This window comes from Coregonus clupeaformis, unplaced genomic scaffold, assembly GCF_020615455.1.
Source record: "Coregonus clupeaformis isolate EN_2021a unplaced genomic scaffold, ASM2061545v1 scaf0448, whole genome shotgun sequence".
Taxonomy (NCBI): Eukaryota; Metazoa; Chordata; class Actinopteri; order Salmoniformes; family Salmonidae; genus Coregonus; species Coregonus clupeaformis.
The window spans coordinates 138,707-157,491 of NW_025533903.1; the positions used below are offsets into that span (position 1 = coordinate 138,707).

Below are 18,785 nucleotides of genomic sequence, written 5' to 3' on the forward strand. Positions count from 1 at the left end.
TGATGTCATTAAAGACGGTGGAACAACATAACTGTATCTCTGGGTGGGTACACTTCCCAGTTATGAGGTTTGCATCTAATTGTTGTATAAAACGAATTATTAAGTATAATAATACTTTTGTGAAGATAACAATGTGATTTTAGCATTCTAGATGAGATGATTGTTTTCCATATTGATTTGTTCTCAGTCAGTGGCCACACCCAGATGAGCACAAACATGATGGAACGCCCCTTTTACCCTGAGTGCATAAAACGCCTTGAAAAACATTTAAACATTAGACCAGCAGATGTGAAGCGTCAGCCAAACTTTGCAAATGGTTGAATTTCTACCAGACCAGCAAGCCCCACGGCTTAAAATGGTTGAAACTCTTTAGACCAGCAGATGTGAAGCGTGAGCTAAACGTTGCAAATGGTTGAATTTCAGAAAGACCAGAAAACACAAGACGTTAGTCCACACGTTTGAAATGGAGAAACTCTGAAACGCTCAACCTCTACATGAGGTGAAGAAGAAGACAATGCACTAGACCTTATCATTTCAGTCTGCAGCTGGCATGTATAGTCGTCTAGAGAACTTTCACTAAGACACGAGAGGAGAGGACAATCCCTCTCAGACAACCGCTGGTACATCTGAAGTACCCAATCTAACCACTACTATGACCAGAAACTCTACCAAGGACATTGGGATCTCTGGTGGGCAAACCAGAGTCCTACATCATCAACTCAACTATCGAGGACAGCAACATGTAAATACATGTTGCATTTCTAATCCAAATGAGCGTTTAGTGGGGTTTTAAGCATTTGTATTTCTGTGTAGCGTAGTTTCCAAAGTAATCACGATAGTTTGAATCTCTGTCTTTCCCTTCCATTCTGACCCCTCCACTACCCAAGCATTCATGCTATTGTTAGTCCAGTCCACTAGGGACCTGTTTTCATTGTATTACGTTAGTAATCAATAACCTATATATGTGTGTGTGTGTGTTGTGTTTGTATTGTGTTATTATTTATTTAGTTAGTAAATAAATAATTAAGCCAATTTGTGTATTGCTGATTCATCAATAAGGTTAGGGTTCTTGCAGGTTCAAGGATTATGAGACGTTCAGAATGAGACTGATTTAATAAGTGACTGTTATCGATATATAACATATATATCTTCTAAGAGTTTAATTCGGGAGATGGTAACTGGTTAAACAACTTCTTCCGTTAATTGTTACATGATTAATTTAATAAAATGACAATTAAACATAGTTAGGTGATTCGATAAATAAGTCATACATTAAAGTAAGTTACGTCACGACACAGGGCATGCACAGGACATCAATTGTGACAGAGGAATGAAAACAATTGACTAACTAAAAAGGGAATTAACCCTCTACTGCACATCGTTGCCCCCCATATTATTAATTTTATATTCATGACAATATATGATGTCGTGTCTGTAAATAATCCAATGAAATTCAGAAGTTGGTATGATGTATGAATTGGGGCAGGGGCCTTCTTTGAGGAAGCAGAGCGATGTGAGGGCATGATGGTGTGAGCAAAGGATCAGATACATTTAATTATTTTGCATGTTTAAATAGAGAACTTGACAATAAAAAATATTTACTTGTGTAGGGACCTCTAAAAAAGCATACAGTGGGGGAAAAAAGTATTTAGTCAGCCACCAATTGTGCAAGTTCTCCCACTTAAATAGATGAGAGAGGCCTGTAATTTTTATCATAAGTACACGTCAACTATGACAGACAAAATGAGAAAAAAAATCCAGAAAATCACATTGTAGGATTTTTAATGAATTTATTTGCAAATTATGGTGGAAAATAAGTATTTGGTCAATAACAAAAGTTTCTCAATACTTTGTTATATACCCTTTGTTGGCAATGACACAGGTCAAACGTTTTCTGTAAGTCTTCAAGGTTTTCACACACTGTTGCTGGTATTTTAGCCCATTCCGCCATGCAGATCTCCTCTAGAGCAGTGTTGTTTTGGGGCTGTCGCTGGGCAACACGGACTTTCAACTCCCTCCAAAGATTTTCTATGGGGTTGAGATCTGGAGACTGGCTAGGCCACTCCAGGACCTTGAAATGCTTCTTACGAAGCATCTCCTTCGTTGCCCGGGCGGTGTGTTTGGGATCATTGTCATGCTGAAAGACCCAGCCACGTTTCATCTTCAATGCCCTTGCTGATGGAAGGAGGTTTTCACTGAAAATCTCACGATACATGGCCCCATTCATTCTTTCCTTTACACGGATCAGTCGTCCTGGTCCCTTTGCAGAAAAACAGCCCCAAAGCATGATGTTTCCACCCCCATGCTTCACAGTAGGTATGGTGTTCTTTGGATGCAACTCAGCATTCTTTGTCCTCCAAACACGACGAGTTGAGTTTTTACCAAAAAGTTCTATTTTGGTTTCATCTGACCATATGACATTCTCCCAATCCTCTTCTGGATCATCCAAATGCACTCTAGCAAACTTCAGACGGGCCTGGACATGTACTGGCTTAAGCAGGGGGACACGTCTGGCACTGTAGGATTTGAGTCCCTGGCGGCGTAGTGTGTTACTGATGGTAGGCTTTGTTACTTTGGTCCCAGCTCTCTGCAGGTCATTCACTAGGTCCCCCCGTGTGGTTCTGGGATTTTTGCTCACCGTTCTTGTGATCATTTTGACCCCACAGGGTGAGATCTTGCGTGGAGCCCCAGATCGAGGGAGATTATCAGTGTCTTCCATTTCCTAATAATTGCTCCCACAGTTGATTTCTTCAAACCAAGTTGCTTACCTATTGCAGATTCAGTCTTCCCAGCCTGGTGCAGGTCTACAATTTTGTTTCTGGTGTCCTTTGACAGCTCTTTGGTCTTGGCCATAGTGGAGTTTGGAGTGTGACTGTTTGAGGTTGTGGACAGGTGTCTTTTATACTGATAACAAGTTCAAACAGGTGCCATTAATACAGGTAACGAGTGGAGGACAGAGCAGCCTCTTAAAGAAGAAGTTACAGGTCTGTGAGAGCCAGAAATCTTGCTTGTTTGTAGGTGACCAAATACTTATTTTCCACCATAATTTGCAAATAAATTCATTAAAAATCCTACAATGTGATTTTCTGGAATTTTTTTCTCTCAATTTGTCTGTCATAGTTGACGTGTACTTATGATGAAAATTACAGGCCTCTCTCATCTTTTTAAGTGGGAGAACATGCACAATTGGTGGCTGACTAAATACTTTTTTTCCCCACTGTATTTGCTAGGTTTTGAACATATTTTGTTTTTTTATATATTCAAAGCATTTATTTTTATTTTTGTTGCCTCAAGGCAACGTTGTGCAGTTAGGCCACTTTTCGGGGCAATATCATGCTCAATTCAATTCTGTAAAATGATGGTCTTGGTCAATGTTTTTGCCAACATATCCACTGACATTCACAAGCAATGGACACAGGGACATTATATCAGTGAAAGTAGCCTAATCGAACAGTTAGGATCATACTCTGATAGTGAGGACAGTGATTCTGTTGCCTAAGTGACAGCAAGGAAGAATGGACCCCAGAATCAGGTTTGAGAGGCAGTGAAATGTAAATGTTCTGAAAATATAATATTTTCCTTGGTGTTATAGTACCCTTATGGCACAAAAAACATTTCTGGGTGTGGGGGGTAAAAGTGAATTTGTTTATTTATTATTATTGATACATTATCAGAAAGCCTAAATCTTCAACAACAAAAAAAGATGGAATATTTGTTTTAATGAAAAACCAAAATGTGTACAGTAGAGGTTTAATATATTTTAATACATTTTATCTTTGTAGCCTGTGGACTCCGGAAGGTGATGTCTGTTGCTATCCAGACACCTCTGGACTTGTCATTCAGGGTCCATATCCTCTCCTGTTTGATTCCACTCTGATCCTGAAGGTAAACAGTGAGTGCCTGGTCTGTCTGGACAGACAGTACTTCATGTTGCCGGGCAGAAGAGGCCCGAGCAGGTGGCTAATATAGCAAGCACGTGGTCTCAGCCGAGAGTGAGACAGAAAAAAGGATCCTGTGGGGAGAGAAATAATTCGTATTATTGTCTTTGGCAGCTCTGTTTCTTGTCAATCGTTTTGCCATGGAACATTTTTATTTTGCACCTGGCATCACTACATATTCGTCGTCAAACCCACTGGCTCCAGGCCATCTATAAATCACTGCTAGGCAAATCCCCGCCTTATCTTAGCTCATTGGTCACCATAGCAACACCCACCCGTAGTATGCGCTCCAGCAGGTATATCTCACTGGTCATCCCCAAAGCCAACACCTCCTTTGGCCGCCACTCCTTCCAGTTCTCTGCTGCCAAAGACTGGAACGAATTGCAAAAATCTCTGAAGCTGGAGACTCTTATGTCCCTCACTAACTTTAAGCATCAGTTGTCAGAGCACCTTACCGATCACTGCACCTGTACACAGCCCATCTGAAATTAGCCCACCCAACTACCTCATCCCCATATTGTTATTTATTTTGCTCATTTGCACCCCAGTATCTCTATTTGCACATCATCTCTTGCACATCTATCATTCCAGTGTTAATACTAATTGTAATTATTTTGCACTATGGCCTATTTATTGCCTTACCTCCATAGCTTGCTACATTTGAACACACTGTATATATATTATCTGTTGTAATTTTGACTTTATGTCTTGTTTTACCCCATATGTAACTCTGTGTTGTTGTTTTTATCGCACTGCTTTGCTTTATCTTGGCCAGGTCGCAGTTGTAAATGAGAACTTGTTCTCAACTGGCTTACCTGGTTAAATAAAGGTGAAATAAAAAAATAAAAACAATTGGTTGAGTCTCACAATATGCCAATGTTTTTGTGCCTGGAATATCAGTTTAAGTGTCTTTCTGACACTTGAAACACTTGAGGTTTTTACCAAAGTCAAATTGAATGCAGTACAAATGGTCAGCAGGACCAGCTAGAGAAGCAATCTCTCGTTCACTCATTGCGCTTCTAGCATCTCTTGGTGATCAAAATTGTATAATCTCTCACCTGCCCCTGTTGTGTGGTCCCCAGTCCTGTAGATGTTGGGCTTGACTGACACTCTCTTCCATGTGGATCCCTCCATCTGATCCTGTGTGTAGCGGCAGAAACCCACCTCAAAGTCACAGTTGGCGATGGAGGGATCAAAGGTTGGCTCTGTAGCACACATGGGACACATTAGGAGGCTGCATCCCAATACTCTTTAATAGCATGCTTTTCTCCTCTTTTACCTTTCAACTCCATCCATATCAGTCATGAGAGTTAATGTAAAGTAAAATGTAAATCTACTGTGTGATGAAAACAGGAGGAGAGAGACCAAACAGACCCACCTGTCTCTGCACTACAGAACTCAGGAGAGAAGGCGATATCATCGAGTGCCACGCGACCCCCTCTGGGGCTGTTGAAGGTCACTTCAAACACCGCCTGGAGAGAGCAGGTGTACACATACAATCACACTCATCAGCAGATCGGGCCAACGCATACGAAGAAGTGAACATGCTGCTCACTGTACTCAGTATTCAATCAGAATGTAAATCCAATGTGCACTCCTTGTGAAAACATCTGCACCCCACTGACCTAAATAGGGTACGGGGCCTTGATGTCCACCTGCACAGGTATCTACTCTGAGGTGGTACCAGTCCAGTCATTGAGGTTCTGGTCCTCTGGGTCTGCTCTCCACAGCTCCTGGTACTGGCCTGCCTGGTCCCTGGTGTAGACAGAGAACAGGTTCCCTCGGTCCTCACTCCGCTGGTACTGGAAGCTCAGGCAGCCCGACATAGGCACCGTTGACATAGCAGACACCAGTTTGGCTACCTCCTGGAATGTCTTGGCGTACACTGAATCCACATACATGTAGTGACCTGGGAGGCAATGGCAGCTTTCATTTTCAACTTGAAGCCATTATGGATGATACAAACCAATCTTCCTAGTTTCCCTTGTCCATTGTACTACCTCAAGCTACAATTTATTGGCATTCGGCTGCCATATGAAATAAAATAGATTTTGTGAACATAGCAGGAGGCCAGTTGAGTGTCCCCTGCTGAATGTACATAATGCTGTTGTTCTGTTGAATGTTAATATTGTATTGAGTTAGTTGTTTTGGTTCTTGTTCGTTTTGGTTGTGTCATTTGCTTGTCGCCTGTGTTGAGCAGTGGTATCTTATTTTTGAGTGTTGAGCTGCGATATCTGCTATACATCTACTAGCATTAACATGTGTGAGTTGGCTTCACCTGCTCCGTTGCTCTGCGTGTGGTCGTCAGGTAGGTTGTTATGAGGGTCCCGGGCAGCCCCTCCTCCCCTGTACCAGTTGACATTGGTGTTCCACTGGTTACTGTAGCCACACAGGTGGGACTCCTCATAGTCACACTCTGGAGACAACAGCATAGTAAACCATTAATACAACACCTCACTGTGAGGAAGCGGACCGAGGGGCCTCTCTCATTAAAACCTTCTTGAAAAGACAGGAGATTTATTCATGAAAACATTTATTTATTTATTATAGTAAATAGAGCAAGTTAAACAGGCAGATGATGAAAGGGGTAAAAGAGGAAAAAACTGACATTATACAGTACCAGTCAAAAGTTTGGATACACCTACTCATTCAAGGGTTTTTCTTTAGTTTTACTATTTTTTACATTGTAGAATAATAGTGACGACATCAAAACTATGAAATAACACATATGGAATCATGTAGTAACCAAAAAAGTGTTAAACAAATCAAAATATATTGATATTTGAGATTCTTCACATAGCCACCCTTTACCTTGATGACATCTTTGCACACTCTTGGCATTCTCTCAACCAGCTTCATGAGGTAATCACCTGGAATGCATTTCAATTAACAGGTGTGCCTTCTTAAAAGTTAATTTGTGGAATTTCTCTCCTTCTTAATGCGTTTGAGCCAATTAGTTGTGTTGTGACAAGGTAGGGGGGGTATACAGGAGATAGCCCTATTTGGTAAAATACCAAATCAAATCAAATGCCGAATGCACTAACCTCTGTAGTGCCTTGCGGTCGGAAGCCGAGCAGTTGCCATACCAGGCAGTGATGCAACCAGTCAGGATGCTCTCGATGGTGCAGCTGTAGGACCTTTTGAGGATCTGAGGATCCATGCCAAATCTTTTCGGTCTCCTTAGGAGAATAGGTTTTGTCGTGCCCTCTTCACGACTGTCTTGGTGTGCTTGGAACAAGTCCATATTATGGCAAGAACAGCTCAAAAAAGCAAAGAGAAACAATAGTCCATCGTCACTTTTAGACATGAAGGTCAGTCAATATGGAAAAGTTCAAGAACTTTGAACATTTCTTCAAGTGTAGTCGCAAAAACCATCAAGCGCTATGATGAAACTAGCTCTCATAAGGACCGCCACAGGAATGGAAGACCCAGAGTTACCTCTGCTGCAGAGGATAAGTTCATTAGAATTACCACCCTCAGAAATTGCAGCCCAAATAAATGCTTCACAGAGTTCAAGAAACACTACTAAAGGACACCAATAAGAAGAAAGACCTGCTTGGGCCAAGGAACACGAGCAATGGACATTAGACCGGTGGAAATCTGTCCTTTGGTCTGGAGTCCAAATTGGAGATTTTTGGTTCCAACCGCCATGGCTTTGTGAGACGCGGTGTGGGTGAACGGATGATCTCTGCATGTGTATTTCCCACCGTAAAGTATGGAGGAGGAGGTGTTATGGTGTGGGGGTGCTTTGCTGGTGACACTGTCTGTGATTTATTTAGAATTCAAGGCACACTTAACCAGCATGGCTACCACAGCATTCTGCAGCGATACGCCATCCCATCTGGTTTGGGCTTAGTGGGACTATCATTTGTTTTTTAACAGGACAATGACCCAAGTCACCCAACACACCTCCAGGCTGTGTAAGGGCTATTTTACCAAGAAGGGGAGTGATGGAGTCCTGCATCAGATGACCTGGCCTCCACAATCCCCCGACCTCAACCCAATTGAGATGGTTTGGGATGAGTCGGACGGCAGAGTGAAGGAAAAGCAGGCAACAAGTGCTAAGCATATATAGGAACTCCTTCAAGACTGTTGGAAAAGCATTCCAGTTGAAGCTGGTTTAGAAAATGCCAAGAGTGTGCAAAGCTGTCATAAAGGCAAATGGTGGCTATTTGAAGAATCTCAAATCTCAAATTTATTTTCATTTGTTTAACACTTTGTTGGATACTACATGATTCCATATGTGTTATTTCATAGTTTTGATGTCTTCATTATTATTCTACAATGTAGAAAATAGTAAAAATAAAGAAAAACCCTTGAATGAGTAGGTGTGTCCAAACCTTTGACTGGTATTGTATATAATTGACATTTCATATACACTAGATAAAATATAAATGTGGCCATTGTAAGGTTATTGTCACATAATGAACATGTTTTGTTCGATGAAAAGTGATACTGTCACGATCGCCAATAAAGTAGGACCAAAGCGCAGCGTTGGGAGTGAACATGATGACTTTAATGTTGAAATAACGACAAAACAAAACACGATCCGTAACGTCCTCAGTACACCGACTGAACATAGAACAAAAACCCACAACCACAAGGTGAACACAGACATATAAATATGGCTCCCAATCAGAGATAACGAGCCGACAGCTGACACTCGTTACCTCCGATTGGGAGTCACTGACCAAACATAGAACGCGAACACCTAGACACTACCCACAGTACACAACACACGGAAATCTACACACCCTGACTAAACACAAAAAGTCCTAGAACCAGAGTGTGACAGTACCCCCCAAAGGTGCGGACTGCACGCGCCCAACTACAAGCAAACAGGGGAGGGCTGGGTGGGCATTCCTCCTCGGCGGCGGCTCCCGGCTCTGGCGGATCCCGGCTGGACGGCTCTGGCGGATCCCGGCTGGACGGCTCTGGCGGATCCCGGCTGGACGGCTCTGGCGGATCCCCGCTGGACGGCTCTGGCGGATCCCGGCTGGACGGCTCTGGCGGATCCCGCTGGACGGCTCTGGCGGATCCCGGCTGGACGGCTCTGGCGGATCCCGCTGGACGGTTCTGGCGGATCCCGGCTGGAAGGCTCTGGCGGATCCCGGCTGGAAGGCTCTGGCGGATCCCGGCTGGACGGCTCTGGCGGATCCCCGGCTGGACGGCTCTGGCGGATCCCGGCTGGACGGCTCTGGCGGATCCTGGCTGGAAGGCTCTGGCGGATCCTGGCTGGACGGCTCATGGCTGGCTGACGGATCTGGCTACTCATGGCTGGCTGACGGATCTGGCTGCTCATGGATGGCTGACGGATCTGGCTGCTCATGGCTGGCTGACGGATCTGGCTGCTCGCGGCTGGCGGAAGGATCTGGCTGCTCATGGCTGGCGGAAGGCTCTGGCTGATCCTGTCTGGCGGAAGGCTCTGGCTGATCCTGTCTGGCGGACGGCTCTGGCTGGACAGGGTTGACGACGCACCCCGTAGGCTTGGTGCGTTGAGCAGGGACAGACAGAACCGCACTGGGGACACACACCCCTGGCCCTACACGGGATCAGGAACGGGCCGGACCGGACTGGAAACACCCCCAGTACCTCTCGCCGTGCCTCCACACTTTCCATCCCCTTCGTAACCAGTGGCCCCCTTAAACTGGCGGCCATATCTGCCAACCTCTTGCACTCCTCCGGGCCGTACACCTTCTGCCCCGACGTCGTGAGCCCCCCCCTAAAAATTTTCTGGGGGTCTCTCCTCTCGGTGGACCAGGCCTCCATAGTCCTCTCCCAACCTTCGCTCTTCTGGCTCCACCACTCGTATTCCAACTGCTGCTTGGTCTCGTTGTGGTGGGTTTTTCTGTCACGATCGTCTTTAAAGGGAGCAGACCAATACGCAGCGCGTTGAACGAACATGACTTTATTTATAAAGTGCACGAACAAAACAAGAAACAGAACGATTCGTGAAGTCCAACAGTTCCAACTACAGAACAAAGAACAAAAACCCACAACCCACATGAGAACACAGACAGAATAAATATGGCTCCCAATCAGAGATAACGAGCCGACAGCTGACACTCGTTACCTCCGATTGGGAGTCACACGACACCACAAAAAACACACCAAAAACACAACCAACCGAATACACCCTTACAACCAACCCCACAACAAATACCCAACAAAACAAACACACCCTGGTTCATTCACAACGTCCCGGAACCAGAGCGTGACAGATACAGAATGAGTCATTATGTTGTCATCGCGCTCACGTGTTTGTGTGCATTCATGCGTACCTGTGTGTGTTTGTGCATGATGTCAGTCACTTTAAAATTCTTACAAATCTCAAGGGTATATGATATGTGTGGGACTCACTGACCTAAGCAGTATCCAGGTTTGATGCGTATCTCAAAGATGGCCACACTGCTGCCTGTGCTCTCACCAGGTCTGCCGTCAATGGCAATCTGATGGGAAACAGATGTTCAGCAATAGCCTTCAATCGTTAATGAATGAGGAGGGGATATGGAAGTATTGTACAGTATGTCTGTGCACCATTATGTTGGCTGTGAATGTACGACATATTGTATATACCACCGTAGGCTAATGGTACAGTTCCCAGCTCCCAAGTGAGTCATAGCTAAGGCAGGTCCCCCCAGGCAGGTTCAAGGTCAAGTGCATGGTTAGTTCCTGTAATGTGCGTGCCTGACTGCCTGTGTGCAGTGCACTGCATGTTTCCTTCATGCTCCCTTATTTCTATCAAACCAGTCAGGTTGAGTGCAGCAGGAAGCACCTTTAAGAGGTTACATGCAATACATAGCAGCAGTTATCAGACCAGACCAGAGATTGAACAGCAGATACAATACATGCATGTCATTTCATGTTTGGACTAATCAATGTTTATCTTTTGGGGGGCTCTTTAGAATATTTTCCAGGCCCCATTCCTCCACCTAAGTATGGCAGTATTTATATTAGCCCATATGTTTTAACAGTGTGTATGTGCCTCCCATGTTCCTGAGGGTGTGTTGTTTACCCTGTACGGCTCTGTGCTGTTCTGGAGGTCAATGCTGGAGATGAGCCAGCTGTCGGAGGCAGTCTGGGTGCTCCACAGGGCCCGGTTGAAGCTCTCGCCCTCCCTGCACTGCTGGACCTGCAGAAACCAGACCCGGAAAGTTGGTACACCAGCCTCAGACAGCTCCAGTCCTCCTGCTCCATGGCTGGGCCCAGCAGAACTGCCCTGCCCTCCCCCTCGGGGCTCTCCTCTCCCTCTGGCCTCTTCTCCTGACCATCCTGGTCCTTTAGGCCTGGGTCCACTGAGATGAAAGACCCTGAGAACAGAGAAACAGTTTGAATAGAGGTTCTATGAAAAGAGGAAGAGAGTATAACAGGACCTACTTAATCCATTGTCATTAAGCTTTTTTTTCAAAGGATGCCTAGGGTGACAGTGGCAGGGAAGGATGGATGATAAAAGGAAGAGAGGAACCAGATGATAAAGAGGAAGGAGGGTAGACAGTCCGCCACAACAGGACACAAGTAATAGACAAAAACAGGAAGAGACACATTCTGCTTTCTCAGCAAACTACAGTTTACATGTTCCTGTCTTGAGGCAAACAGAATGATTACAGACCAATGATGATTACATACACTACCAGTCAAAAGTTTGGACACACCTACTAATTCAAGGGTTTTTCTTTATTTTTACTATTTTTTAGATTGTAGAATAATAGTGAAGACATCAAAACTATAAATAACACATATGGAATCATGTAGTAACCATAAAAGTCTTCAACAAATCAAAATATATTTGATATTTGAGATTCTTCAAATAGCCACCCTTTGCCTTGATGACAGCTTTGCACACTATTGGCCTTCTCTCAACCAGCTTCATGAGGTAGTCACCTGGAATTCATTTCAATTAACAGGTGTGCCTTCTTAAAAGTTAATATGTGGAATTTCTTTCCTTGTGTTGTGACAAGGTAGGGGGGGTATACAGAAGATAACCCTATTTGGTAAAAGACTAAGTCCATATTATAGCAAGAACAGCTCAAATAAGCAAAGAGAAACGACAGTCCATCATTACTTTAAGACATTAAGGTCAGTCAATACGGAACATTTCAAGAACTTTTCAAGTTTCTTCAAGTGCAGTTGCAAAAACCATCAAGCGCTATGATGAAACTAGCTCTCATGAGGACCACCACAGGAATGGAAGACGCAGAGTTACCTCTGCTGCAGAGGATAAGTTCATTAGAGTTACCAGCCTCAGAAATTGCAGCCCAAATAAATGCTTCACAGAGTTCAAGTCACAAACACATCTCAACATCAACTGTTCAGAGGGGACTGTGTGAATCAGGCCTTCATGGTCGAATCGCTGCAAAGAAACCACTACTAAAGGACACTAATAATAAGAAGAGACTTGCTTGGGCCAAGAAACACGAGCAATGGACATTAGACCAGTGGAAATGTGTCCTTTGGTCTGGAGTCTAAATTGGAGATTTTTGGTTCCAACCGCCGTGGCTTTGTGAGATGCGGTGTGGGTGAACGGATGATCTCCGCATGTGTATTTCCCACCGTAAAGCATGGAGGAGGAGGTGTTATGGTGTGGGGGTGCTTTGCTGGTAACACTGTCTGTGATTTATTTAGAATTCAAGGCACACTTAACCAGCATGGCTACCACTGTATTCTTCAGCGATACGCCATCCCATCTGGTTTGGTCTTAGTGGGACTATCATTTGTTTTTCAACAGGACAATGACCCAACTCACCTCCAGGCTGTGTAAGGGCTATTTTACCAAGAAGGAGAGTGATGGAGTGCTGCATCAGATGACCTGGCCTCCACAATCCCCCAACCTTAACCCAATTGAGATGGTTTGGGATGAGTCGGACGGCAGAGTGAAGGAAAAGCAGCCAACAAGTGCTCAGCATATGTGGGAACTCCTTCAAGACTGTTGGAAAAGCATTCCAGGTGAAGCTGGTTGAGAGAATGCCAAGAGGGTGCAAAGCTGTCATCAAGGCAAAGGGTGGCTATTTGAAGAATCTCAAATATCAAATATATTTTGATTTGTTTAAAACATTTTTGGTTACTACATGATTCCATATGTGTTATTTCATAGTTTTGATGTCTTCACTATTCTTCTACAACTTAGAAAATTGTAAAAATAAAGAGAAACCCTTGAATGAGTAGGTGTGTCCAAACTTATGACTGGTACTGTAGTTGTCATACAAAATCTAATCTGCATTCTTATGTGTCCTTTGATCATTCTGGGATATAATAGTACTACTAAGAACCAAATCTGAGAGCTGTGAATGCCTAAATCTGTTATTTCAATGTCTCCAGATGTGTGCTGGAAACGCAGTCCAGATGTCTCTCTCTCTCTCTCTCCCCTTTCTCTCAATCAGAGCAACAACTGCATAAACCACATCAACGAGTACAACAAATAGTACAACTAGGCCTACTACAGACACTACTACCGACACTACTACAGACTCTACTACAGACACTACTACAGGCACTACTACAGACTCTACTAAAGACACTACTACAGGCACTACTACAGACACTACTACAGACTCTACTACAGACACTACTACAGGCACTACTACAGACACTACTACAGACTCTACTACAGACACTACTACAGGCACTACTACAGACACTACTACAGACTCTACTACATACAATACTACAGACACTACTACAGACACTACTACAGACTCTACTACAGACACTACTACAGACAATACTACAGACTCTACTACAGACACTACTACAGACACTACTACAGGCACTACTACACTCTACTACAGACACTACTACAGACACTACTACAGGCACTACTACAGACTCTACTACAGACACTACTACAGACTCTACTACAAACACTTCTACAGACTATACTACAGACACTACTACAGACTATACTATATACACTACTACAGACACTACTACAGACACTACTACAGACTCTACTACAGACTCTACTACAGACACTACTACAGACACTACTACAGACTCTACTACAGACACTACTACAGGCACTACTACAGACACTACTACAGACTCTACTACATACACTACTACAGACACTACTACAGACACTACTACAGACTCTACTACAGACACTACTACAGACACTACTACAGACTCTACTACAGACACTACTACAGGCACTACTACATACACTACTACAGACACTACTACAGACACTACTACAGGCACTACTACAGGCACTACTACAGACACTACTACAGACTCTACTACATACACTACTACAGACACTACTACAGACACTACTACAGACACTACTACAGACTCTACTACAGACACTACTACAGACTCTACTACATACACTACTACAGACACTACTACAGGCACTACTACACTCTACTACAGACACTACTACAGACACTACTACAGGCACTACTACAGACTCTACTACAGACACTACTACAGACTCTACTACAAACACTTCTAAAGACTATACTACAGGCACTACTACAGACACTACTACAGACTATACTACATACACTACTACATACACTACTACAGACACTACTACAGACTCTACTACAGACTCTACTACAGACACTACTACAGACACTACTACAGACACTACTACAGGCACTACTACAGACTCTACTACAGGCACTACTACAGACACTACTACAGACACTACGACAGGCACTACTACAGACTCTACTACAGACACTACTACAGACTCTACTACAGACACTACTACAGACACAACTACAGGCACTACTACAGACACTACTACAGACAGTTCTACAGACTCTACTACAGACACTACTACAGACACTACTACAGACTCTACTACAGACACTACTACAGGCACTACTACAGACTCTATTACAGACACTACTACATACACTACTACAGACTCTACTACATACACTACTACAGACAGTTCTACAGACAGTACTACAGACTCTACTACAGACACTACTACAGACACTACTACAGACACTACTACAGACAGTTCTACAGACTCTACTACAGACACTACTACAGACACTACTACAGACTACTACAAACACTACTACAGGCACTACTACAGACTCTACTACAGACAATACTACAAACACTACTACATACACTACTACAGACTCTACTACAGACACTACTACAGACTCTACTACTGACTCTACTACAGACACTACTACAGACTCTACTACAGACACTACTATCGACACTACTACATACACTACTACAGACACTACTACAGACACTACTACAGACTCTACTACAGACACCACTACAGACACTACTACAGACTCTACTACAGACACTACTACAGACACTACTACAGACACTACTACAGGCACTACTACAGACTCTACTACAGACACTACTACAGACACGACTACAGGCTCTACTACAGACTCTACTACAGACACTTCTACAGGCTATACTACAGACACTACTACAGACAGTTATACAGACAGTACTACAGACTCTACTACAGACACTACTACAGGCACTACTACAGACACTACTACAGACAGTTCTACAGACTCTACTACATACACTACTACATACTCTACTACAGAAACTACTACAGACACAACTACAGACTCTACTACAGACACTACTACAGACACAACTACAGGCACTACTACAGACTCTACTACAGACACTACTACAGACTCCACTACAGACACTACTACAGACACTACTACACACTATACTACAGACACTACTACAGACAGTTCTCTACAGACAGTACTACATACTCTACTACAGACACTATTACAGGCACTACTACAGACAGTTCTACAGATTCTACTACAGACACTACTACAGACACAACTACAGACTCTACTACAGACACTACTACAGGCACTACTACAGACTCTATTACAGACACTACTACATACACTACTACAGGCTCTACTACAGACACTACTACAGACAGTTCTACAGACAGTACTACAGACTCTACTACAGACACTACAACAGACACTACTACAGACAGTTCTACAGACAGTTCTACAGACTCTACTACAGACACTACTACAGACTACTACAGACACTACTACAGACTACTACAGACACTACTACAGACACTACTACAGACTTTACTACAGACTCTACTACAGACTCTACTACAGACACTACTACAGACTCTACTACATACACTACTACAGACACTACTACAGACACTACTACAGACTCTACTATAGACACGACTACAGACACTACTACAGACTACTACAGACACTACTACAGACACTACTACAGGCACTACTACAGACACTACTACAAACACTACTACATACACTACTACAGACTCTACTACAGACACTTCTACAGACTCTACTACAGACAATACTACAAACACTACTACATACACTACTACATACACTACTACAGACACTACTACATACTTTACTACAGACTCTACTACAGGCTCTACTACAGACACTACTACAGACTCTACTACAGACTTTACTACAGACTCTACTACAGACTCTACTACAGACACTACTACAGGCACTACTACATTTACATTTACATTTGAGTCATTTAGCAGACGCTCTTATCCAGAGCAACTTACAGTTAGTATCATGAGGTTTAACATCAAGCCACTAAAGTAAATGACCAGTGAGATTGGTTAGTTGGAGATGCAATCCTTTTCTATACCTCCATAAGAACTAAACAGTAAATACAGAGCTGGTTAAGAGTTCCTGATTGGCGTAGCACGTTAATTACACAGGACTTTATGCCTTAGTGAGCCTGGGGTAAATAATTATTCAAATGAGCAGTATAGGGAGAAAATGGCATCTTTGATTTGTCCAATAAGTGCTTTGCCTGGCTCATTTGAATCTATTTAAATATACACGTTAACCTCTTACCGAATGATTATGGTCGTGTTCCTGGCCAACTACATTGCAGACATTGCATTGCATCAGCCAATGGTTCTGTGCCCACGTCATTGACTGAACAGTCAGGCATCAGATTGCTATATCATATGATTTGGTTAACCGATATGTTAAACACCAATCCAGGCGTTCTGAGATCTGGCATGTGTCTGCAATGTAGTCCGCCTACAGACTCTACTACAGACACTACTACAGACACTACTACAGACAGTTCTACAGACACTACTACATACACTACTACAGACTCTACTACAGACACTACTACAGACACTACTACAGACTCTACTACATACACTACTACAGGCACCACTACAGCCTCTACTACAGGCACTACTACATACACTACTACAGACACTACTACATACACTACTACAGACACTACTACAGACACTACTACAGACAGTTCTACAGACAGTACTACAGACTCTACTACAGACAGTACTACAGACTCTACTACAGACACTACTACATGCACTACTACATACACTACTACAGACAGTTCTACAGACAGTACTACAGACTCTACTACAGACACTACTACAGACACTACTACATACACTACTACAGACAGTTCTACAGACAGTACAACAGACACTACTACATGCACTACTACAGAATCTACTACAGACACTACTACAGACAGTACTACAGACTCTACTACAGACACTACTACAGGCACTACTACAGACTCTACTACAGACACTACTACAGGCACTACTACAGCCTCTACTACAGACACTACCACAGACACTACTACAGACACTACTACAGACAGTTCTACAGACAGTTCTACAGACAGTTCTACAGACAGTACTACAGACACTGCTACAGACACTACTACAGACACTACTACAGACAGTTCTACAGACAGTTTTACAGACAGTACTACAGACTCTACTACAGACACTACTACAGACAGTTCTACAGACACTACTACAGACTCTACTACAGACACTACTACAGACACTACTACAGGCACTACTAGAAACTTTAAATCCTTGTAATAAGCCCCTGTCATCTCTACTGTATAGAAGAGAAGACCGTCTTCTTATGTTTTCCACGTTGAACCGACGTGGAATAGACGTTGAATTGATGTCTGTGCCCAGTGGGAAGCTACTGTATTATAGGCACTTGTCAGTGTTATTAAAGGGGGTAGTCTTCAACCTTTTTCAAAGTCTCCTACCATCTTTGTTGAGCGTCCAGGTCGAAAAGTTTGGGTCTGACGTGTGCTGGACTCAAAGATACAGGAGCCTGACAAGGGCTGGATCTGGGCTTGGACTGTGGCTGGGAGAAGAGAGAAGACGGATGAGTCATACACAGACACTAAAACAAGCACTGCTGCACGTATAAAAACATGCACATATTCACTGCAAATTTGTTTTCTATACTCACCAAACAGGGTGAAGAGTTAGAATGGAAGCATTGCAGTCTTAAATGGAAAAAAATCAAAAACCAGGAGAAGCTGAAATACCTTCAAACTAATGTAGGAGCAATTGTGTGTCCCAACCAAAATCTAAGCCAGCCCGAGGTCCACACCGTCAGTATTTCTCTGTCTGGTCCTGTGTGTCTGTGTCTGTCAGTCAATATCAATCTCTCCAGCTCACAAACTGCCAGCACACTGTAGAGTCTCAGATGAGAAGACTCTGTCTAAACAGCAGTGCTGTGAGGAGGAGAGAGGGAGGGAGGGAGGACTCTGGTAATAATCTGAACCAGACTCAGAATATTACAGAGCTCCAGAACTCTCTCACACTCCCCTCACCTCAGATTCCCTAATATTTTGTCTTTATTTAAATTGTGGGAAGTAGCCTTTGAGGTTACTGCTTTTGTATTTATACTGAACAAAAATATAAACGCAACATGCAACACTTTCAAAGATTTTACTGAGTTACTGTTCATAGAAGGAAATCAATCAATTGAAATAAATTCATTAGGCCCTAATCTATGGATTTCACATGACTGGGAAGGGCGC

General features: G+C 43.3%; 1 pseudogene; it reads right to left on the bottom strand.

The window, feature by feature from the left end:
* Positions 1–3,642: 3,642 nt before the first annotated feature.
* LOC121583486 lies at positions 3,643–18,002 on the bottom strand (annotated as a pseudogene).
* Positions 18,003–18,785: the final 783 nt, after the last annotated feature.